The sequence below is a fragment of the Lepus europaeus genome, chromosome 7 (genome assembly GCF_033115175.1).
Source record: "Lepus europaeus isolate LE1 chromosome 7, mLepTim1.pri, whole genome shotgun sequence".
Classification (NCBI taxonomy): Eukaryota; Metazoa; Chordata; class Mammalia; order Lagomorpha; family Leporidae; genus Lepus; species Lepus europaeus.
The window spans coordinates 25,904,556-25,929,366 of NC_084833.1; the positions used below are offsets into that span (position 1 = coordinate 25,904,556).

Consider the following 24,811-nt stretch of genomic DNA (forward strand, 5'->3'; position numbering starts at 1 on the left):
TAGAGTTTTAAATTTATCACACACTATGTAAAATTTATTTCTTAATTTTCTTTTACAATTCTAGGCAGTATTTTATTTTTAAAAGCATTATGAGCACATATGTTTCTTTAAAATAATGGCTTTTATATTAATCATGTTTAATGTGTTTCTGTATAATAATTTTTAAAAACTAATTTCCTAACCATATTATTCAACAAATAAAAGGTAGAAAGACCACAATTCCACAGGAATATGAACAAGGGCTAAAAATGACAATGAAATCACAAGATGTCTGTTTTGTTCCTATACTTTTCTGGGGGGAGTGAACCAGCAGATGGAAGCCTCTTTCTCTCTCTCTATCTCTCCCTCTCTCTGTAACTCTGACTTTCAAACAACTAAATAAATATTTAAAGATAAAAGTAACTGTTTATTATAAAAATTTGTATGGTAATAATTATTGTTCTGTTAAATTACGTTTCAAACTTTTCCTCATAATTTCTTATAAATTCAAGCTTGCTTTTTTTAGAGATATCACAACTACTCAAATAGGTGCTTAAAGTATTTAATAGGCATTTTTTCTCAAATTAGAAAAGAAAAATGTCCAATTTTTAGTTATATCAAGAGAGCAGATTTTGTGTATGTCATATGTACAATTTGAGCCAATAATGACACCTCCCACCCACCCCCTCCTGTTCATCTATATGGGTGATTTCATGACTTGTAATAAAAGGTTAACTTTAAAAATAACTGTCAAGGGTAGGTGTTATGATGTAATGTGTTAAGCCACCCTTTGTAACACCAGCATCCCTTATTGGAGTGCTGGTTCTGAGCCCTCACTACTCTACTTCTGATCCAGCTCCCTGCTCACATGCCTGAGAAAGAAGCAGATAATGGCCCAGGTACTTGGGTACTAGCAACCCATGGGGGAGACTTGGATGGAATTCTGGGCTCTTGGACTTGGCCTAGGCCCACACCAACCATTGGTGCATTTGGGGAGTGAATCAGCAAATTGAGGACATTTCTCTCTGTGTCTCTACCTCTCTTGTATATCACTCTGCCCGTGAAATAAATAAAATTTAAAAACCCCGTTGGTTGAATACTACTTTTATAATTTATTGAAATGATTTATTATTCTAGCACTCCAAGTTACTTCTGTCTGTTCTGGGGTGATCTCTCTATTGTCAGTTAAAATGAAGCTAGCTGCGACAACTCACTTCATTTCCTCAGTGGGTGATATTGCATTCTTCTTCATATTTACTGCAGTCAAATACTTTTCAACAAGCAATATGTGACATGTTATAATTGCATTTTGGTACTACAATTAAATAGTAGGGCTAATTTTTCCAGAAAACATGAAGTAGAATGTGATATTGTTTGGCAGTTGAGATATAAACATCTCTCTGGGTTTAATCCTAAACTTATACTTTAGGGTAAATGCTTTGTGAAATGTGTCTCATTAGAAGATAAACATGTGGGGCGCTTAGTAAAAGCTAGTCAGTATAAGTAGAGAGAAGATGACAGGAAGTGAGAGGAAGAAAATCCCTGAGCAGTTCCTGTTAACTTAATGCAGACTCATTTCTTCCCAGTTTAAAAGTATACTAACCAGCTTTGTTGATTTTGAAGTAATTCACATATAGATGTCAAACGTCAGGTCTTTGACATTCTTTAAATAATAGATCTGCTGTATCATTGTGCCATTCAACTATTGTTTGCTTACATTTGCATCATTTTTTAAAACTTTACTTTTTCACATTTTACTTACTTATTTGAGATACGGAGAGACAGACAGAGATAGTTAGCATCCCTCTGTTGGTTCATTTCCTCAATGCCTTCACATAGCTGGGGCTGTGCCTACTTGAAACCAGGAGTCAAACTTTATCAGGGTTTCCCATGTGACAGGCTGTAACCCAATTATTCGAGCCATCACTACTGCCTTCCTGAGTCTGCATTTAGTAGAAAACTAGAGTTAAAAGTAGGAGCCAAGAAAACGCACGTATTCCAGTGTGGGGCATGGACATCCTAACCAGCAGCTTAAGTGGTAGACCAGATGCTCACCAACTGTATCACCTTTTACCTCATTTTCCCTAATTGCAATTATGCTTTAAACTCAGAATGTGGTCATAAACTATAGAAAATTGATGTTTTTCTTAAAAGATGCAAATGAGGCTGGCGCTGTGGCTTAACAGGCTAATCCTCCGCCTTGCGGCGCCGGCACACCGGGTTCTAGTCCCGATTGGGGCGCAGGATTCTACCCCGGTTGCCCCTCTTCCAGGACAGCTCTCTGCTATGGCCCGGGAGTGCAGTGGAGGATGGCCCAAGTCCTTGGGTCCTGCACCCCATGGGAGACCAGGAGAAGCACCTGGCTCCTGGCTTCGGATCAACAAGATGTGCCAGCCGCAGCGGCCATTGGAGGGTGAATGGCAAAAAGGAAGACCTTTCTCTCTATCTCTCTCCCTCACTAACCACTCTGCCTGTCAAAACAAAACAAAACAACAACAACAACAACAACAACAAAAAGATGCAAATGTATTTGTGTTCTTGCTGTATTCTTAAATCATTAAACACTTTTAGTCATACAGAGCACTGAATTTGGATACTGGATTTTTCAGAATGGTTCTAATAATTGTTTACTTGAAAATTCAAAATTGAAGCCTGTTATAAAATCAGTGCTGTGGCCCGGGAGTGCAGTGGAGGATGGCCCAAGTGCTTGGGCCCTGCACCCCATGGGAGACCAGGAGAAGCACCTGGCTCCTGCCTTTGGATCAGTGCGGTGCACCGGCCGCAGCGCACTCTCCGCGGCGGCCATTGGAGGGTGAACCAACGGCAAAAAGGAAGACCTTTCTCTCTCTCTCTCTCTCTCTCTCTCACTGTTCACTCTGCCTGTCAAAAATAAAAAAAAAAAAATTAAAAGAAAAAAATCAATGCAATACTATTTGGTTCACTTTGTATCAGTGCAGGAAACTTATGGTTCTAAAAAAAATGATAGAAATTTTTCCAAAGTTCACAGGCTCCTAGTAAAGCTATCCATGTGTAGTTTAGGAAAGGAGACATCACAAAAAAGTGAAAAACATAGACACTGGAGCTGGAACAATGAGAGAGAACACTGTTTAGGGAACCCCTGTGAATTTGAGGAAATACCCAAGGATTCCAAGGGCATAGGTTTACTGCCAACTTTCATTCTGGAGTTCCAAGTTAAAATTCCTGTATATCTGTTTCAATTAGAAATTCATAGCCAGACATTTGGTAGCAAAGGAGAGATATAGATTATTTGGGAATGAAGAAATGATTGAATAACATTCAAAAACATTGACAAAACATTCATAAAATATATATCAGATAGTGGGGCAAAACAAACAAAAAAACTCAATAAAAATAAATAAAAAGGCAGGGTATGGAGATATGTGGAGAAACCAGGATAGAAAAAAGTTATCAATACCTATATGTCAGGGACACACATCCTTTATATTATAGCAGAACCCGGAAGTCGAATTTGGAAGCTATTAAAATGATTACAATGCAATCAAGATTGTAGTGCTGAATGACTGACAGTGCAGCAGGTATTCACAAATATATGAAATGAAATTACAAACAGAATGGAGGAAAAATGGATAAAAAGTGAGTTAGCATGATGCATACATTTTACATTTGCTTAATTCAGGGGCCATACCTAAAATATGATACTTAAAGCCTGATTCATGGAGACTGTACCATGTATAACAGCATTTAGATAGATCTTTCCGATCGTACAAATCTGTGTATTTTCCAATACTTAGAAGGGATTTGAGATGAAATCAATTTTAAACTTACTAAGAAACAGTTCTGTTTTGTTTAAACTTTACTTAGGTTTACAAACAGCATGATCCTTTCATTGTGAGAGTCAGTTTGTGAGCCCTCATCTTTGATTGGGGTAATACATATTACATTGCCCATGTCCACAAGAAGCTGACCATTCAGCAAATATTTACACATAAAAATAACAATTCTTTCTTACTATGAATCTAACATTAGCTAGGCATTGAAGGCTAAATTAGGAAAAGAGAAAAAATTATGTATTCTCCATGCTTACACAGTTACAGTTATTGAGTAACAAATAATTTGAAAGGGCTTCCATTGTAGTGTAGAGGGTTGAGCCACTGCTTGCAGAACTGGCATCCCATATTGAAGCGTCAGTTTGTGTCCTGGCTACTCAATTTCTGATCCATCGTCCTGCTAATGAACCTGAATAGGCCATGGATAATGCCCAAGTGCTTAGGCCCCTGAAACCAAAGTGGGAGACCAAGATGGAATTCCCAGCTCTTGGCTTTGGTCCAACTCAGCTCTGGATGTTTTGGTTATCTGAGGAGAGAACCAACAGATGGAAGATGGATCTCTCTCTCTCTCTCTCTCTCTCTCTGGGTGTCTCTCACTGTCTTTCAAATAAATCAAGCAATCTTTTATAAAAAAGAATAATTATTTGAAGAAACAATCCTGAAGATTAGGGTAATTTATTGAAGTCATAATACAATTACAAAAGGATAATACACAGGGCTAATTTTGTGCAGAGCAAGTGTGTCTGGGATGTGGGCCAGGGCTGAGTTTGGATACCAGAAGAAAGATACGCTGAGGAATAGATCTTGATGCCACGTCAGAAGGAAAGAAGGAATCTCTATCAGAGTGGGGAAGAAGAGCTGGATGACGGTGATTGAAGGAGGAAAAGCAAAAAAAGGGTTCATGTTAGACTGGGATAGAAACAAGGTACCTTACAGAATGTCAAGAAACCAATGGGCGTTATCTGTTAGAGTGAAAGGGAAGAGGATGTGTGCAGAGGCTAGAATAGATGATGTAAATTAAAAATGCATTATCTCAAAATTAAACAGAGAAAGGAAGATAAAAATGAAGAGGAAAATATTATAAGAATTGTATGTATCTTACTATATTGATTCTTTTTGTATTAATATACTAATATTAGAATTAATGAGAATTTTATTGCAGTAATTATTATAGATTTGCTGTAATCCTAAGAATCTATTTCTTAATAAACTCCTTGAAAATAATAGTTAGGTACAGATCCTGAAGGTTTTGATGGGCCACAGATAAGGACATGTGTAAATTATATTGCAGGATTATAAAGACTATTCACAGAGACATTAGTAGATTCCTCTGGAAAGACTCTGCAAGGAGAAATAATCCTTACTGATGGTAAATGAAGGTTTCATGAAGGAGTCACAATGTGTAGGGCTTTGAAACTGAGTGGTATTTAACTTGGATAATTGAGATGAGACACAGCTGAGAAAGCAGAGTTGTTATGAAAGCATAGAAGAGGAAATGACTCAGATTGCATACAAAAAGTCTATCTCAAAGAATATAGCTGGAAACAAGGCTGATATCATGCACTTGAGCCAGTTCACTGAGCAACAACAGTGCTCACATGAAAACTTTTTATTTTATTGTATTTTATTTTTAAAAAAGGGAGGAATTCCATACTTTGGTGCGTGAGCTTTGGGTCTGGTTCCCAGCTATCCATTTACCAGCTGTATAAATTTAGCATTTTACTTCAAATTTATTCACATATTTTCTTCTTTTTTTTTAAGGATTTATTTATTTCTGTGAAAGTCAGGGTTACACAGAAGGAGAGGCAGAGACAGAGAGGTCTTCCCTCCACTGGCTCACTCCCCAGGTGGCTGCAAGGGCTGGAGCTACGCCGATCAGAAGCCAGGAGCTTCTTTCAGGTCTCCCACGCGGGTGCAGAGGCAGAAGGACTTGGGCCATCTTGTACTACTTTCCCAAGCCACAGCAGAGAGCTGGATCGGAAGTGGTGCAGCCGGGACTCTAACTGGCGCCTATATGGGATGCTGGCACTGCAGGCGGCGGCTTTACCTGCCACAGCTCCAGTCCCAACATATTTTCTTCTTCTAGCCATTCCATCTGGATGCTCTAAGGATTAAATACATATTCAATAAAATGAGCAATATAAATATTTAGCTCAAAGATTTACATACGAAAGTTTAATGTAGGGGTCCGCAATGTGGCATAGTAAGCTAAGCCTCTGCCTGTGATGCTGGCATCCCATTTGGGCACCAGATAAATGTCCCTGCTGCCCCTCTTCTGATCTAGCTCTCTGATAATGGCCTGGGAAGGCAGTAGAAGATGGGTCAGGTGCCTGGGCCCCTGTAACCATGTGGGAGACCCAGAGGAAACTCCTGACTCCTGGTTTCAGATCTGCCCAGCTCCGGCCATTTTTGCCATTTGGAGAATGAACTAGCAGATGGAAAACCTTTCTCTCTATTTCTCCCTCTGTCTGTCTGCAGCTCTCTCAACAAATAAATCTTTATAAAATAAAGATAAAATCTTAATGAATGGCAAATATTAATGATATTAATAAAATAATTCACATCAGCATGTAGGATGTTTATATAGAAACATAGAGAACTTTTAGTAAGGGATTGAGGCCATTGTAGAAAATAAGAAATGAAACACTCTCATAGCATAGGCAGCTCATGTCACTGACGTCATACATAAGAATGTTAATTGTTAAATGAACAACAGAAGTCACTGTGCACTAACTCCCCATGCAGGACCCCTGTCCTCAATGAGTTTTATTATTAGACATAACTGGGGTACTTGTTCTCAGTTTATTTTGTGTATGTGTGTGTGGAAATTGTTGACATCTTTACTTAGTAAAGAGTTGGTCTTCTGTGTACAAAATTAATTGAAAGTGAATCTTAATGGAGAATGGTACTGGGAAGGGGAGAGGGGAGAGGAGGAGGGATGGGAGTGTGGGTAAGAGGGATAGTAGGTGGGAAGAATAATTATATTCCTAAAGTTGTACATATGAAATTTGTATTCCTTAAAAAATAAACCAATCAATTAATTAAAGATAAAAGTAAATTAAAAAAGAAATGAAGCAATGGGCCGGCGCCGTGGCTTAACAGGCTAATCCTCCGCCTTGTGGCGCCGGCACACCAGGTTTTATTCCCGGTTGGGGCGCCGGATTCTACCCCGGTTGCCCCTCTTCCAGGCCAGCTCTCTGCTATGGCCCGGGAAGGCAGTGGAAGATGGCTCAAGTGCTTGGGCCCTGCACCCGCATGGGAGACCAGGAGAAGCACCTGGCTCCTGGCTTCGGATCAGTGAGATATGCCGGCCGCAGCGGCCATTGGAGGGTGAACCAATGGCAAAAAGGAAGACCTTTCTCTCTGTCTCTATCTCTCACTGTCCACTCTGCCTGTCAAAAAAAAAAAAAAAAAAAAAAAAAAGAAAGAAAGAAAAGAAAAAAAGAAATGAAGCAATGAAAACTTGAGCTAATGATGGCAAATGGAGTGGAAAACAGGGCAGTGATATCACACAAAAACTTGAAGGCAAATAAGCTATAAATCTGAGGGTGGGCATATGGCTTAGCCCTTAAGGTATTGGTTAGGGCACCCACATCACATGTCAAAGAACCTATGTTCAAGTCCTGGATCTGCTCCAAATTCAGCTTCCTGCATATTTGCTCCCTTTGAGGTGGGAGATAATGGCTCAAGTAGTTGAGTCCCTGCCACCCATGTGAGACATCAAGATGCTGTTACATGGTCCCAAGTTTAGACTGGCCCCTCACTGGAGGCTGAGGGCATTTAAAGAGTGAACTATCAGATGGAAGATCTCTATCTCCCCGTCTCTGCTTTTGAAATAAATAATTTCTTTTTTTATAAAAATACAAATTTGGGTCATTTAACAGTGGCAAGAAACCATTAGAAGGCATTAGAGTTTAGGCAGATGAAGATTATGACCATTGTATTTGGTCATTAATTGAAATCAGAAATCAAGGGAAGAAATCTTTGGGAAGGTTAGGGTTTGGTGAACATGAATAGCATTTTCTGATTGCTGAAATTAACTGATAAAAAGGGATGCATATTATTCACAATTATAATTCATTTTGCTTACTTCTTAATGTCTGGAATAAATTCACGGTGGTTGAAATTAATGACATGATTTATTTATTTATTTATTTTTTTTTTTTTTTTGACAGGCAGAGTGGATAGTGAGAGAGAGAGACGGAGAGAAAGGTCTTCCTTTTTGCCATTGGTTCACCCTCCAATGGCCGCTGCGGCCGGTGCATCTCGCTGATCCGAAGCCAGGAGCCAGGTGCTTCTCCTGGTCTCCCATGGGGTGCAGGGCCCAAGCACTTGAGCCATCCTCCACTGCCTTCCCGGGCCACAGCAGAGAGCTGGCCTGGAAGAGGGGCAACCGGGATAGAATCCGGAGCCCCAACCGGGACTAGAACCCAGTGTGTTGGCGCCACAAGGCGGAGGATTAGCCTGTGAGCCATGGTGCTGGCCATGATTTATTTTTTTTTAACTTAAAAAAAAAAGCTATTCTATTTTATTTATTTGAAGAGTGGGAGGTTGGAGAGAGAGAGAGAGAGAGAGAGAGAGAGAGAGAGAGAGAGAGAGATAAAGAAATTCATCTGCTATTTGACTCTACAAATGTCTGCCTAGGCAGGTGCTGAGTCAGCACATGTTGGTGGCAGGCTCCTTGAGCCATCACTGTTGTCTCCCAGAGTGTACATTATTAAAAAGGATGAGTCAGAAATGGTGGATTTGGATATCCTAAGAAGCCTCTTAACTTCTGTGTCAATTGCCTTACCTGATGAGATGATTTCTTGTAACCTGTTGCCTGTGAAATACAGATACACACTATGCGACACACACACAAACAATTTTTGTGTAAATGGAATGGGTCATTTTCTAAATATCTTTTTATTTTTGTGAAATAAAAAAGATACCAAAATATGTAAAATATAGAGCTTGATAAATTATTATAATGAGAACACTTATGTCATCATATAGAAGAAAAAGAACATCAAAACCTCAGAAGCCTACTCCATGCCTTTTCTCAGTCAGCTCTCCTTCCTGCATTTATTCAGTTGTATATTAATTACTCTTCTGTTTTCTTCCCAAATTTATCACCTAACTATCCTTAAATATTCTTTTAGTTTTGCCAATTTTGACAATTTATGCAAATGATATAAAACACTAATAATTCTCTTTTGCATGATTCTCTTTTTGTTGGAAGCCCTTGTTTCTACAGCAAGACAGAAGTAATAAATTCTAGTGTTCCATCACACAGTGGGGAGACCATGGTTCAGGATGATGCATTGAGTACTATGTCAAGAACTGGAAAACAGGGACTAATAGATTCCACAGAAAGAAATGAAAAGGAAGTGTTAGCTGCCTGCTTTGATTGGTTTACATTGTATATATATATATGTATGTTGAGATATTGCATGGTGGCCCATAAAAATGTAAAAGTATTTCATATTAATAAAATATTTTACATTTTAAAATTTTAATAAGAAACATTTTATTTTTAAGATTTCCCCTCTGAATTTCTTGCACTTTTAGCTAATCATTTTTATATCTATCCACAGTGTATTGGCACTTGTATATTCAATGAGTTTACCAAAATTTATTAGCTATATTGTTTATAGGTATTAGAATTGTTTTATTAAGAGGTCTTTATAAAGTTTATGATTTTCCCATTTTTGTTTACATCTCATGGTACAAAAATGTGTTCATTTGTTTGGAAAAGCATAATACAGCAGAGTAGGAACATGATAGCAAAAATGAATCTTCAGTTTTAACAGATAATAGCAAGTTGTTTTCCAAAATGATTCAGATGATTATAAACCCTTTAGCCCATGGCTGCCATAGATGAAGGTTTCTGTTATACACATAGCCCTCATTTGTCATTGCCAGTTGTTTTATCAGTTTTACATAAACGTGTGATACTGTACTGTGACTTATTTTATGAGAAAGTTTTGTCTGATTTATTGGTTTTATTTTTTTTCTAGCTTTCTTAGTATTTGTTGTCATGAAAAGGTGTAAGACTGTTTTTAAAGATTTATTTATTTATTTATTCAATTTGAAAGACAAAATATAGAGAGCGAGAGACTGAGAGATCTTTCATATGCTGGTTCACTTCCTAAATAGCCATAACAGCCAGAGCTGAGCCAGGCCAAAGCTAAGAGTCAGGAAATCCATCTGCGTCTCCCATATTGCTGAAAGGGTCCCAAATACTTGGGTCATCATCTCCTATCATCCCAGGAGCAATGGACGAAAACTGGATCAGAAACAGGGCAGCTGTGACTCGAACTGGCACTCCAATATGGGATGCAGGAGTCATAAGGAACAGTTTAGGCCACTGTGCCAAAATACTGGCACCATAAAGCTAATTCATGAAAACTAGTATTTCTTTTATCTATTTTGGTAAGTTCTATTTTTCTATAGGTTGGCCATTATGTGTAATATTTCATATCCATTAAATATTGTTCTAATAATACTGTACATATATTTTAATTGTATAGATATGTTATTACGTTTTATTTTTTAGTTCTGATTCTGTCAATTTTTTTTCTTTACTATTCATCTGCTTATTCTTATCAGACATTACAAACCATACGATGCTTTTAAAATATTTTTTCAATTTATTTCTATGGTCCTCCAAAATTATAATCTTTTCTACTATGTTAATTTTTGTTCCTTACTTTCTTCTTTGTATTTAATTTATTTTACTTGTGTCTTCCTAACTCCTAATTAATCTCAAACTTTCTATTTTTTACATATGCATGTGATGGTATATTTCTCTCTATAAACATCATTACAGATACGTTTTCAAAGTTTTGGGAATATTTGGTTTTGCTTTGCCATGGAGTTATGATTTCACTGCCATAATTATCAGAAAATATTTTCCATATTATATATTAATACTTTGAAATTATTAGAAACTAGTTTTACGCACCAACATTTTTCTCTTATATTAGAAACTCTCTTATATTAGAACTGCATGTCCATTAAGCACTATTTGATTGCAGTGAATGGATAATAGATAAATAGATAGAAAGATAGATATAGATGGATGGATAGATAGATAGATAGATAGACTCGCACAGATACATATAAATTTGTAGACAGATAGATATATAGCATTTCTTCTGATAATACCTATAATACTAATCTTGTATGCACCCCTTTTTAATATATTGAATTTTAGAAAAACTTTGCATTCACAGAAAATTATGAACATAATACGGTTTTCACATGTCTCCCTCAGTTTCCACCATTAGTACCATATATTTGTCTTTATTTTATGTTATTTTAAATGGTAAGAATACTTAACATGAGATCTTCCTTTTAACAAAATTTTACATATATAATATATTATTATGGACTATAGATACAATATCATGTAGCAGATCTCTAGTGTTTATTCATGTTGCTTGACTGAAGTTTTATGCCCATTGATTGATATGTTCAAATTTCCTCTCCTCTAACTCCTGGACATTTGTGTGTCTTCATAGGATTAAAGTCTATTTAGGTCATAAACATTTTTTATAATCATGTTATTGTGTTTATCATTATTGAGTTGTAACAGTTCCTTACATATTTTGGATATAAACCCTTTATCAGATTTACAGTTTGTGAAAAAACATTCTCACACTCCTTGTTATATCATACACAAAAATAAGTAAGAAGGACTAAATTAAACTGAAAAGTTTCTGAACAAGAAAGAAACCAAACAACGGAGTGAAAAACTACCTACGGCATGGGTGAATATTTGAAAACAAAATTATTAAGAATTTTGGGGTCAGCTCTGTGGTGCAGCGGGTAAAGCCATTGCCGGCAGTGCCAGCATCCCATGTGTTCAAACCTGGCTGCTCCACTTCCCATCATGCTTTCTGCTATGGCCTGGGAAAGCAGTAGAAGATTGCCCAAGTTGTTGGACACCTGCACTCACGTGGGAGACCTGGAAGAAGCTCTTGGTTCCTGGCTTTGGATCAGTGAATCTCCAGCTGAGCCTCACAGCTACTTTGGGAATAAAGAGATCTCTCTCTCTCTCTCTCTCTCTCTCTCTCTCTGCCTCTTTGTAACTCTGCATTTCAAATAAATAAATAAATAAATAAATCTTTTTTAAAAAGGAATTTATATTACTGGGGCTGGTGCTATGCTGTAGTGGGCTAGACCTCCACCTGTGGCACCCACATTCCATATGGGCTACGATTCGAGACTCAGCTACTCCACTTCTGCTCCAGCTCCCTGCTAATGTGCCTGGGAAAGCAGTGGAAGATGTCTCAAGTCATTGGGGCCCCTGAAACCACGTGGGAGACCCAAATGAAGCTCCTGGCTCCTGACTTCATATTGGCCCAGCTCCAAAGTTGTGGCCATTTGAGGAGTGAACCATCTATAATGGAATACTCTCTTTCTCAACTCTGCATTTCAAATAAATAAATAAATAAATAAATAAATAAATCTTAAAAAAAACCCAAGTATCTAGAATCTAGAATCCTAACTATACATAACAGTCTCTAAGTCCATAATATTTTATAAAAGTAGGATTCATTTAGATTTATACACATATTTATGTTTTCATTATATTTCATTCTTTACTCACCTATAAATATCATTTCCTTTAGCTTTAAGGATATTTTTAAGAGTTACACTTCATTTACTTCTACTGGTAGTGAATCCTCTGTTTTCTGCTTTCCTGAACAATGTCTCTTTAACATGCTGTATGAGTGATAGCTTTCCTTGGCACAGATTTTCTATGTTCAGCTGTTTTCTTTCAGTAAAAAGGAAGTATTATATTACTATGTTCTGATTTCCACTACTGTTGAAAAATTACCCATCAATCTAAATACAGTCATGCACTGCTTAATTATGGTGTGTGTTATGAAAAATGTGTCCCTAGACAAGTCTGTTAATGTACAGATATTATCCTGAACTCTCTCACAAGACTGGATGATAGAGTATACTAAACACTGAAGCCACATAGTACATTCTATTGATGCAAGGCTACAAACCTGTGCAGTATATGACTGTACTGACTCCTTTTGGCAATCATAGCACAGCAGTCGGTATTTGTGTATCCCAATGCATCTAGACTTAGGGAAGGTACAATAAAAGTACAAGGCTAAAGAATTTTTTGTTCCATTATAATCATATGGGACTACTGTTGTATATGTGATCCAGCATTTATTGCAAAGTTATGTGGTCCATGACTGTATTTCTGCTTTGAAAACAATAGCTCCTTTTCACTTGGCTTTGGTTATCTCTAGTTTGTGTATAGAATTTATATTCACTATATTTAACATCATAAAAACTATTGAAAATGAGCCAAATAATATTCATGCGTTTTGGAATGCATAAGGTACCTCTTTCATTACTTCTGTGTATTTAATATGCTATGCATTTATGAGGTTCTTTTAAACATAATCTGGAACTTCTCCTATGTATTGTTTCTTTCCATTCTCCTATCTAAACATTTCTAAACTTGTGTCTCTAGATGCTTCATCTTGCTTTGCTTTCTGGCCAAGCTTCCAATTCATTATTTCTCCTCTACTATATTTAATATGCTATTGAGTATGTCCATTGAGTCATTGCTTTAAATTATTGTATTATTCACTGCAATAAATTCAATGAAGCTGTTTCTTCAGTATGTTAAGCCCTTTTTTATTGCTTCTGGTATTTTTCCTGATTGTTGAAGCTTACGTTTTATCTCCTTGAATATAGAAATAAACATTTTCATCTTCAGTGTGTTTCTAATAATTCTAATACTTTTATAAGTTTCTATGTAGTTCTCTTTAGCCTCATCTCAGAAATTTTATAATAAATTGTTATTTCACCTTGGTTATGTTTGATTGTATGTGCAGCATATCATCATTTTGCATAAGTAATTTGAAAATTAGGATTATATTACCTATGGTAGGATTTTCATCTGGAAAATGCTTGTCATTTCAATTTTCTTTTGTAAACATTTTTTTTTTTATTTGAAAAGCAGAGTTAGAGGGAGAGAAGGAAAGGCAGAGACACAGATCGATCTTCCATCTGCTGGTTCACTCCCTCAGTGGTCTCAGCAGCTAAGGCTGAGCCAGGCCAAAGCCAGGAGCCTGGGACTCCATTTCAATTCTCTTGCTTGTGTGCAGGGATCCAAGCACTCAGACCATCTGCTGCTGCTTCCCTGGGCACATTAGCAAGGAGCTGGATTAGAAGTGCATCAGCCAGACTCAAAGGATGTTGCAGGCAAAGTTTAACCTAATACTCCACAATCCTGGCCCTAGGATAAACAATGTTTAAAAAATGTAATAAATTACCCAAGAAAAAGAAATAATTAATAAGTAAAATTAAAAAAGAAAACCCTTCCTGTTTTACCCTGAACTCTTTGTTCTTTGTATAATTTCATCATAAAGTGTTAGACAATTCGATATTAAAGATAATTGCAGTTGCTACTGAGTAAACCGGAGCACATTGATGAACATAAATTATATTGGAATAATTATGTCTGATTTTTTAAAAGATTGCCATATTTCAACATCAGTTTCTGTCTTTTCTACAAAATGCTGATAATATTGCTATTTTTTAAGTTAAATGGTAGTCATGATATTGTTAAGAAATATTTGTACAGCCGGCGCCATGGCTCACTTGGTTAATCCTCCACCTGTGACGCTGGCATCCCATATGGACGCCTAGTTCTAGTCCTGGTTGCTCCTCTTCCAGTCCTCCTCTCCAGGGAGAGGATTAGCCAAGTGAGTTGTGGTGCCAGCCATGAATTAATACTATTAAGAAACGATATGTTGAGTAGAACAACAAAAAATGTGAATTTTTTTTCTCAGAGTCAGAATTTGAGTCTTGATTTTATTTGAAATTAGAAATTATCATTTGGTAGATATAAAATAATAAAAATATAAAAGATGACATTATTTAATTGCCTATCTCTACATTAATTTCTAAGCTTATTTACATGAAGTATGACAATTAAATCTGCAACTGACTATTTTGTTTCACAACACAACTCATGGATATTTTTAAAATTACCTAGGGTCACTAAACCAATTTTAACATTCTCTAACTCTACTATTATGTGTATATTATATAGTCTCCAACTTGTCCATATAGGAAAAATAGAAATACTATCTAGTCTGGTGCAGCCACAATTTTTATTTGCTGCATCCCCTTGATTAATATCATTTACCCCACACATCAAGATTTTTCTCATCTCCTTAGCAACTCCTTTAAATAAGTATTATATGATTATCTAATAGGTATATTTATTTTGTTTTAAATAAAACTGTTTTGAAGATATGAAATTATTTAAGGAAGTTTGTAGCTATTTACAAAAGCAATAATTAAAATTAAGATCTCTAAAATCTATGTTCTCTTCCTACTAATAGACCTGGTTAATTAAGAGCAGTTTGATACTTGTTCTAACTTTGAACCATGCATAATGGATATGGATTATATCCAACTTGGCTGTCTTCAACCATAAAATAACTCCTTCGTATAAAATGCACTTCAATATTAAGCAGATGAAATTATAATCCTCAAACATGCTCAATCGGACTGGCCGCAAATGGTGGAGTTAGAAATGTGCCAGGGGATTCCAACACAATCCCATCAAGATGGCATGTACCAATGCCATCGCACTAGTCCAATTGATCAATTTCAGCTCACAATTGATAGCTCTGATAGGTCTAAGAGTCAAAGAGATCACACAAACAAGACAAGTATCTGCTAATACTAACTGATGGAATCAAAAAGGGAGAGAAAGATCCAACATGGGAAGCGGGATACACAGCAGACTCATAGAATGGCAGATGTCCTAAACAACACTCTGGCCTCAGAATTAGCCCTCAAGGCATTCGGATCTGGCGGAAGAGCCCATGAGAGCATAGCAGGCATGGAAAGCCAAGATATCATGGAAAAAAAAAAAAAAAGACCTAAATGAAAGATCTCTGTGAGTGAGATCCAAGTGGAAAGAACGGGGCCATCAAAGAAGGAGGTACCTTTCTCTGAAGGGAGGAGAGAACTTCCACTTTGACTATGACCCTACCGGAATAAGATCAAAGTCAGCGACCCTAAAGGCTTCCATAGCCCTGGCAACTCATGACTAGAGCCTAGGGAGATTACTGACGCCATGAACAGGAGTGTCAAATTGTTAAATCAGCAACAGGAGTCACTGTGTACTTACACCCCATGTGGGATCTGTCCCTAATGTGTCGTCTAAAGCCAAGTGATGCTATAACTAGTACTGAAACAGTATTTTTATACTTTGCGTTTCTGTGTGGGCACAAACTGATGAGGTCTTTACTAATTATATACTGAATTGATCTTCTGTATATAAAGAGAATTGGAAATGAAAATAAACAACCTGGTGTTAAAATGGAAATGGCATAGAAAATTAATTAATTTGAAAAAAAATTATGTAGGATCGCTGTCTTTAATGTGCTGTGCATTGCTATTTAATGCTATAACTAGTAATCCAATGGTAGTTTTTTCACTTCATGTTGCTATATGGGCAAAATGTTGAAATCTTTACCTAATATATACTAAACTGATCTTCTGTATATAAAGAGAATTGAAAATGAATCTTTACATGAATGGAAGGGGAAAGGGAGCGGGAAAGGGGAGGGTTGCGGGCGGGAGGGAAGTTATGGGAGGGGGGAAGCCATTGTAACCCATAAGCTATACTTTGGAAATTTATATTCATTAAATAAAAGTTTAATAAAAAAAAAGAAAGAAATTATAATCCTCAAGAAATACCTCTTTCACCTACTGATGAAATCACCCTTTTAGGTTGCTAAGAGAAAAGCATGTTTAGCATTTATTCTACATCATTGGAAAAAATGTTTTGCCTAAATGACTAAGCAAGCACAACTTCCTCTTGAGTGTCAGATTAATTTCACTTACTGTGAAAGGATATATTCTCTTCAATGTTTGCATCTCACAAGGAGTCAGCCAGGCTTAGAGAAAAGTACAATGCTGCTGAACAAATACTTACCTTTTGCTAAGTGTTACGTACAAGATAACATGCTGTATTGGATGCAATCTCTGTCTCTTAGTATATGTTAAACTGTTGAAAAGGTTTTCATTATTTAAAATTTCTAATAAGGATGGTAATTTTTCTTTCTTATAATAAGACTTTATTTTATTAAGCAAATGTGAAGTGATGCTAGGGAATATTTTAATTATCTTCTCAGCTTTCATTTCCCAAACCTAAACATTAAAATAGTATAGCAAAAGCACATATACGGTAGAATTAATGATACTAAATTACATAGTAGAGTAATAACTGAGAACACTGGCTAGGATTTAAGAGGCTTGTGCTTTTGCTGTAGCTATGGTGTAAAGGGCTCTGTGATTGTGGAGAAACATTGCATGTTGTTCCACAACTACAAATTTACTGCAAAACAATTACTCCCTTAAAAATTACTATGAATGGTGGGAGTTTGACCCACTGAATAGAATATTAAATGGGAAGAACTCTTTCCAGAGTGTACCTGGGCTCAAGTCCTGGCTTTGCCCCTGATTCTAGCTTTCTGTAAATGGGTACCATGGGAGGCTGAAGGTGATGGTGTAAGTATTTGGGTATCTGCCATCCACATGGGAAAACTTGATTGAATTCCTAGCTGCCAGCATTCGTCTAATATAGCTCCTATTGTGGGCATTTGGGGAGAAATCAGTAGATAGAAATGAGATCGCTCTTCCTGGCTCTCTTTCTCTGTCTTTCTCTCCTTCTGTCTATATCTCCCTGCCTCTCTCTCTCTCTCTCTCTCTTTTTTTTTTTTAAGTTGACAGGTAGTGTTATAGACCATGAGAGAGAAAGAGACAGAGAGAAAGGTTTTCCCTCTGTTGGTTCACTCCCCAAATGGCCACAACGGCCGGCTCTGCACTGATCTGAAGCCAGGAGCCAGGTGCTTCTTCCTGGTCTCCCATGCGGGTGCAGGGGCCCAAGAACTTGGACCATCCTCCACTGCCCTCCTGGGAAACAGCAGAGAGCCGAACTGGAAGAGGAGCAACCGGGACTAGAACCCGGCATCCATATGGGATGCTGGCTCTGCAAGCAGAGGATTAATCAAGTGAGCCATGGCGCCAGCCCCTCCCTGCCTCTTAAACAAAGAAATAAATATATTTGTTAAAAAAATTTGCTAGTAATTCAAGTTTTAGTTATAAAAAAGTATTATCCAATTTTTTAAAATATTAATCAATATCTAAATTCTGCCTAATTATGGTGCATATTCTATGCTATTTCCCCAAATAAGTTACATTTTACAGAAGATAACATTTCAAATGCTTTTTTGCAATATAATTGGGCTATTTTCCTGACATAAATACAAATAACTTCTTCATAAAAAAAAACTAGAAGTACTTGCAAATGACACTAGAAATTACATTTTCTATTTCTTATAATCATTACTGAAAAATTACTTCTCACTGATTGTAAGGATAACACATTCTATTTCTGACCTAAACAATTTGTAGAATTTATTGACATGGGGAAAATGTATTTTTACCTGTGCATATACACGTATGTGTGGATGTGTATTTATACAAGACAGTGTATACCTATTTCTATTTACTGAGTAAAAATCTAAGTTGAACAACTTACTAAAAATATAAATTGCACATCAGAAAAAAACAGTATTCGGAAGCACAAAATTTCTTTGCAAGGATAGCACTGACATAACATACTTGGAAACATTAAGTTCTTTTTGAGTTCTTTATTATGTGTGTATGCTGAATGCTAAGTTTGAGTAAATATAATAAAATTTAATAAATGCTTTCTTAACGTTGTTGGCAAAACTAAGCAATATGTTATTATTTTCAAATACTAGATCAAAGTAAGAGTATAGTATCCCTGAATTGATGGGCTAAAAATGCATGAGATAAACAGCAGCAATGGAAATATAAGACAATCTGTGTTTCTTTGTGCGAAATAGAGACAGAGGTTATTAGATAACTAATAGAATTTGATAGCTATGATTGCTAAAAACTACTTTTATTTCACATAGAATATAGAATTAATCCCATAGGCCCACATGAAATCAAATATAAATTTCATACCATCTTAATCAATATTAACAACTATGCTTTAATAGTAATTACTATGTGTAAGGTCACATTTATGGGGATTGACCTGCCTTGAAACTATACTGAGCAGATATTACAATTCCCATCTTATATGGGGACGTTTCAGTTTGAAGAATTATTAGTTGCTTTTAAAAATATTATGATTAAGAAAGATTTAAATAAATTGAATATTTCTAAATATGTTTCTCATAGCAAGATAATCATTCAATAATATATTACTACAATTAGTATAAGCAGTATTTTATAATTAAGGTTAATACTTACTTTTACAATAACATTGTATCTTCCACCGTAAGCAACTTTGCAAGGTTAAATGTATAATATCCCTATAATGCTTCTATTATCAAGCTCTGAAAGTACTTTTTTGTTTCAAAAAATGATTTTCAATTTCAATATTGCTTCTTCAAAATACCTTCACAAGTTTTAATTTTCCTTAGAAAGTGTTTAGTTTTCCATAGAGTGTCAATATTATATCATAAATATTTTCAGGTAAGCAATACAGAATTATTTATAAACTAGTTGTTCTCTTTGATTTGAACAGCACATGAGAAATTGGAACAAGCATAAATCTAAAATTTATTTTGCTAGTATTAATTCAACTGAAATGTAATTTTCATCCTCTACACAAACATGAAATTCATATTTAAGAGATATTATAAAGCTAATATACAGTTACCTCCTTAAGAAACTGAGGTAGGTTGTGTCCATTGATTTAGATCTCTGCCCCCTCTCTCTCATATGTTTGGAGAAGAGATTATTTTAGTCTCAAGATATATTGGAAAAATTAAATAAAACAGAAGGGAAGGGAAATATATAAAACATTAATGCCCATTTCCTTTTAAAAACAAACTTAGGATTATTGTCCAAGTTTTCAATGTAGTGCCATCAGTTGCATATATGTGTGTGTACATATATATATATATATATATATATATATAATCAGAATTAATAGCATCACAACACAGGCCCTGAGACCCTGTGTCTAATATAATGCTTTTACCTAAAGAGATATGCACTTAAGATAAGTGAGGGTATCAATCTCTGCTGAGTTGATAATATTGTGGAATAAAATAGATTTTATTCATGTCAGTATTTGAACTCTCTTTGGTATTCACAGATTTGTACTTGTATTAAGGCAATAATAAGGGGCTATTGCTGTGGTGCAGGGGATTAAAGCTCCAGCCTGCAGCACTGGCATCCCATATGGGTGCTGCTCCATTTCCTATCCATTTCCCTGCTAATGTGACTGGGAAAGCAGAGGAGGATGTCCCAAGTCCATGGGTCCCTGGCTCCTGGCTTCAGATAGGCTCAGCTTTGGCCGTTGCGGCCATTTGAGGAGTGACCCAGCGGACCCAGAGGTAGTGACTCTCTGTCGCTACCTCTCTCCATAACAGTCTTGAAATAAATAAAATAAATGTTTAAAAAAAAAGTAATAATAAGATTTGAATTTGAAGAGAAGACTCATGTTCTGTTTTTTGTTTTGTTTTGTTTTCTTTTCTTTTGAGTAACAAGGAAGGTTATTGTTTAAGAAGAGATGGGAAATAAGACTGAAAATTATACCTCACTTCAGGAACAGTCTCAGGAAGATTGCTTTCAGTAAGCAGTGCTTGTTAAAGGTTTTGGAAAATTCATCTCTTAAGAATTCTTATGTCTACGTGCTCCTTAGCCAATCTTATTCTCCCTACTTTACACAGTACTGAATTACAAATTACTGAATCAGTGGGTGAGTTCAGAAACCCCCTTCATAAAATAGAAACTAGGCAACAACTGAGTCCTATGAAAACTTTTGGAATCACAGGGAGGGAGAGAGGTGATATGGATCAGAATACGAAGAAGCCTCCAGACTATAGAAGGAAACACAAGAGTCAGGTGTCCTAGAATCTGAGTGAAAGAACCCCTTTGGAGGAAGTCCTTAACTGTGTCAAATGCTGCTCAGAATTTGAGTACAATAGGGTTTATAGTTGATCAGCGGTGTTCAAAATATGGATAGAGACAACGACAAAAAAACTTTCAGGGAGTGGAACAAGCAGCCTTGTGATACACTGGGTTAAACCACTGTTTACTATTCCAGCATTCCAAATAAGAGTGCCAGTTTAATGCCGGGCTGCTCCACTTCTGATCCAACGTGTTACAATGCTGCTGGGAAAACAGTGGAAGATAGCCCAAGTGTTTGGGTTCCTCCCACCCCCATAGAAGACCCAGATTGAATTTCAGGATACTGGCTTCCACCTGGTCTAGCCTTAGCCTTTGTAGCAATTTGGGGAGTGGACCGGCAGATGGAAAACCTTTGTCTTTTTTTCTCTATCATTCTGCCTTTCAAACAAGTGAAATAACATCGTTTAAAAAGAGAAATGTTTCGGGGAAACTGTCATAATGGTCTACTTGCAATGAGCTCAAGAAAGAATGAAGAATAGATGAAGACAGGGGTAACTCTAGGCAAATTTCTTAAGAGTATTGTTACACAGATTGCATCAAAGTTGAACAGTAGGTTGGGATTAGAAAAATGTTTTGAAGTATTTTTAAGATTCTAAATGTATAGCAGGTTTGTAATCAGATGGTTATGTTAAATAAATAAGCTGATGATGACAAAAAGACAACAAAAATTGAGCAAGTTGTCATTTTATTGACACAAGGAAGAATCTAGTGTGGGTACATGGATACTCCAATCTAGTATAAGAGGATGTTTACAGAGAGTGTAGGCACAGTTACAGAAGATGAAGTGGTGTTTGGTAAGAGCTTATGCATATTCTTTTTTGGCTTGCCTCAATGCTATCATAGGCTGGATCATCAGATGAGAAGAAAGATAATGGACGGATTATTGAAAATTTAAGGAGAGTCTCTGAAATTCCAACGGAGTTTTAAGTGACTGGTAGAATGGCCTTACTCATGCCACTGTGCATTTTCTCCAGTTGGTCCTGGTTACAAGTACAAGGTACTGTGTTTGATGTTAGTATAGTTTATTTTTTGCCTGTATAATACAATGTAGAAGAATGCAGTGAGCAGGATAAGGCAATAATTGAAATAATAAAGCACAAAAAATGGAAATATTCAGGCAATGATGAATGGAAAAAATTTTAAGGTCAATGTATATAAAGCAGCATCCTATGTTACAATAAATGCTGAAGGGAGCTGCTAGAACAGATGAGCCAGAAACTTATATGTCAATGACCATAGAGTGAGATATTTGCATTTTAGATTTGAAAGTGGAGTAACTTTGAGTTGTTGAGGAGGGAGGTGTCAAAGCACATACAAACACATGCACACACAATCTACTTGAAGAGTAGATCATCTATACTTTGTATTGATCTATAGCCCTGCAGGAACAGTGGTTGGATTGCTGAAATTGGAAGCAGAGTAAGTAAAGAGCTTAATATGGACGAAGTAATGTTAATGGGAGAACAGTAGATGGTAATTTAGAAACAATAATCGAATGATCTGGACGCTTTGTAAGGAAGAACAAAGAGAGTCTAAAACATGAGTGAACAAACTGCGAGGCAAAAATCAGACAGCAGTCGTATGCTCTCAGTGAGCTAAAAATGTGTTCTTATATAAAGTATTGTAAAATTAAACAGAAGAAGCAAAAGGAGAAGGAGGCAGTGATAGTGACACATCCCATGCATTGCCTGCAAAGCCTAAATCATTTTGCTCTATTCCTTTGCAGTGAGTTTGCCATCCTCTAATCTAGAAGCTGCAATGAGGAATTCATCTCTAAATCTGGTTGGGTTTGAAGATGGGAGTTAAGGAGGGAGTTTGAAAGCTGCCAATTTGAATGATGTGTAGCTAATGAGATTTCCTCCAGTTATAACCAGTTTCATCTAGTAATGAATATACTTAGAAGAAAATTTGGAAATAAATCAGTAAAAACAATATAATGATAAAAATTCAAATGTTCCAGAGTCATACTGGAATGTTTTTGGGGAGCAGAAAATTGGGAGAGGCTTGGAGCAAATTAACAGATGTACTTCAATACATAGGAAAAAAGCTATATAAAGATACATGCGTATTTTGACACTGATTTATCATTGACATGTAGTTGTATCAGAAATCCCTGAGTTTCTTCACTTTTTGTCTTTTCATACAAATATAGGATATTTGAAGTCTTTGTCCACACTCTATGGGTTCCTTTTTGGGGCCACATTTAAGAAACTATTTAAGAAACTTGCAAGCTCAATATAATTTATATAATATGGTAATTTCTTTTTTTTAATTTTTATTATTTTTATTTTTTATTTTTTTGACAGGCAGAGTGGACAGTGAGAGAGAGAGACAGAGAGAAAGGTCTTACTTTGCCGTTGGTTCACCCTCCAATGGCCGCCGAGGCCGGCGCGCTGCGGCCAACGCACCGCGCTGATCCGATGGCAGGAGCCAGGTGCTTCTCCTGGTCTCCCATGGGGTGCAGGGCCCAAGAACTTGGGCCATCCTCCACTGCACTCCCGGGCCACAGCAGAGAGCTGGCCTGGAAGAGGGGCAACCAGGACAGAATCTGGCACCCCGACCGGGACTAGAACCCGGTGTGCCGGCGCCGCAAGGCGGAGGATTAGCCTGTTGAGCCATGGCGCCAGCATAATATGGTAATTTCTGTATGTGCCTACACTATTCAAGAATCTATTAGGCCTGAGTAAAGGAGATTTTGTTATTCTTCAGAGTTTTTCCTACTCAATCAAAATGTAGTGATTGAACTGAATGAACTTCCCATACATTTAAAAGATATGTGAAAAGTACTATTACATTTTATTAAAAAAAATTAAACCTCTGGGGCCAGTATTGTAGCATAGAAGATTAAGCTGCCTCTGTAATACCAGCACCAAATATGGGCACCAGTTTGAGTCTCAGCTGTTCTACTTGCAATCCAGGTCTCTATTGATAGCCTAGCAAGGCAATGGGGAAATGGCCCAAGTGTCCCTACTCTCACATGGGAGACCTGGAGCAGCTCATGGCTCCTGGCTTCAGTTTGCCCCAGCCCTGGCTCTTATGGCCATGTATGGGGGTGAATCAGCACGTGTCTCTTCCTTTCTTCTGTAACTCTGCCTTACAAAAAAAAATAAATATTTAAAAAATAAGCCTAAATTAATTTTAAGAGCACTGCAATGAACATTTATATCTGTATCCTCTTTTTTTCCCTCTCTTTTCTTGGCCCCCTCTCTTTTTACCTTTCTCTTTTTCTCCCTCTCTCCCTGCACGAGCCCTTTATAATAAGTGTGTATATGTTATGTGTGTATACACACAGTTTACATTGTAAACATTATAGTTCATGATGGAGCCTGACTTCTTGATTAGCAAGTGTTTTCTCTAATATATGCTGATTTGGGCATCTATTCGGCTGTGGATCCTCTAGACTTCACCGTTGGCAGTGAAGACGATGATGTTGTCTGTGGAGTACAAGAGGTCCTGCAGGACCACAAATCCCTCCAGGTCATCATTGCCATTCTGAGTATGGCTGAACTTCCTGGGGAAGACAATTTGACCGTGTTCTGTGCACAGAAAATACAGCACTTCCTGTCTCAGCCATTCCAGGTCGCAGATTGTCATGGGTCATATGGGGAAGCTGGTTCCCTTGAAGGAGGTTGTTGAAGGATTCCTGAAGATTTTGGAAGGTGCATATGACCATCTTCCAGAAGCTTCCATGTGGTGGGGCCCATGGAAGAAGCTGTGGCAAAAGCTGTGGTGCTGGCAGAAGAGCATTCACCCTGAAGGGTCTTTCTGACAAACTGCAAGCACTCATCCTCTGTGCTGGCCCTCTACTTGCCCCTCCAAAGCATTTCAGTTTTCTGTGTAGGCCTTGCAAGAAAGAAAATAGAAAACATTATGTTCTGTTTGAAAAAATATTTAAGATTTTAGATAAAATATAACCCCTTAGGGAAAAAAGACTAAATAATTAACACAATGAGTAATCTATACATAATTGCAATACTTTTATTTAATAATATAACAAATTATTATTTCCTCTGTCTTCT

The 24,811-nt window shown here is 36.8% G+C and overlaps 1 pseudogene; it reads left to right on the forward strand.

Annotated features, from left to right (window-relative positions):
* LOC133763702 (ATP synthase subunit beta, mitochondrial-like) overlaps positions 1-24,548 on the forward strand; it is a 115,929-nt pseudogene extending 91,381 nt beyond the window's left edge.
* Positions 24,549-24,811: the final 263 nt, after the last annotated feature.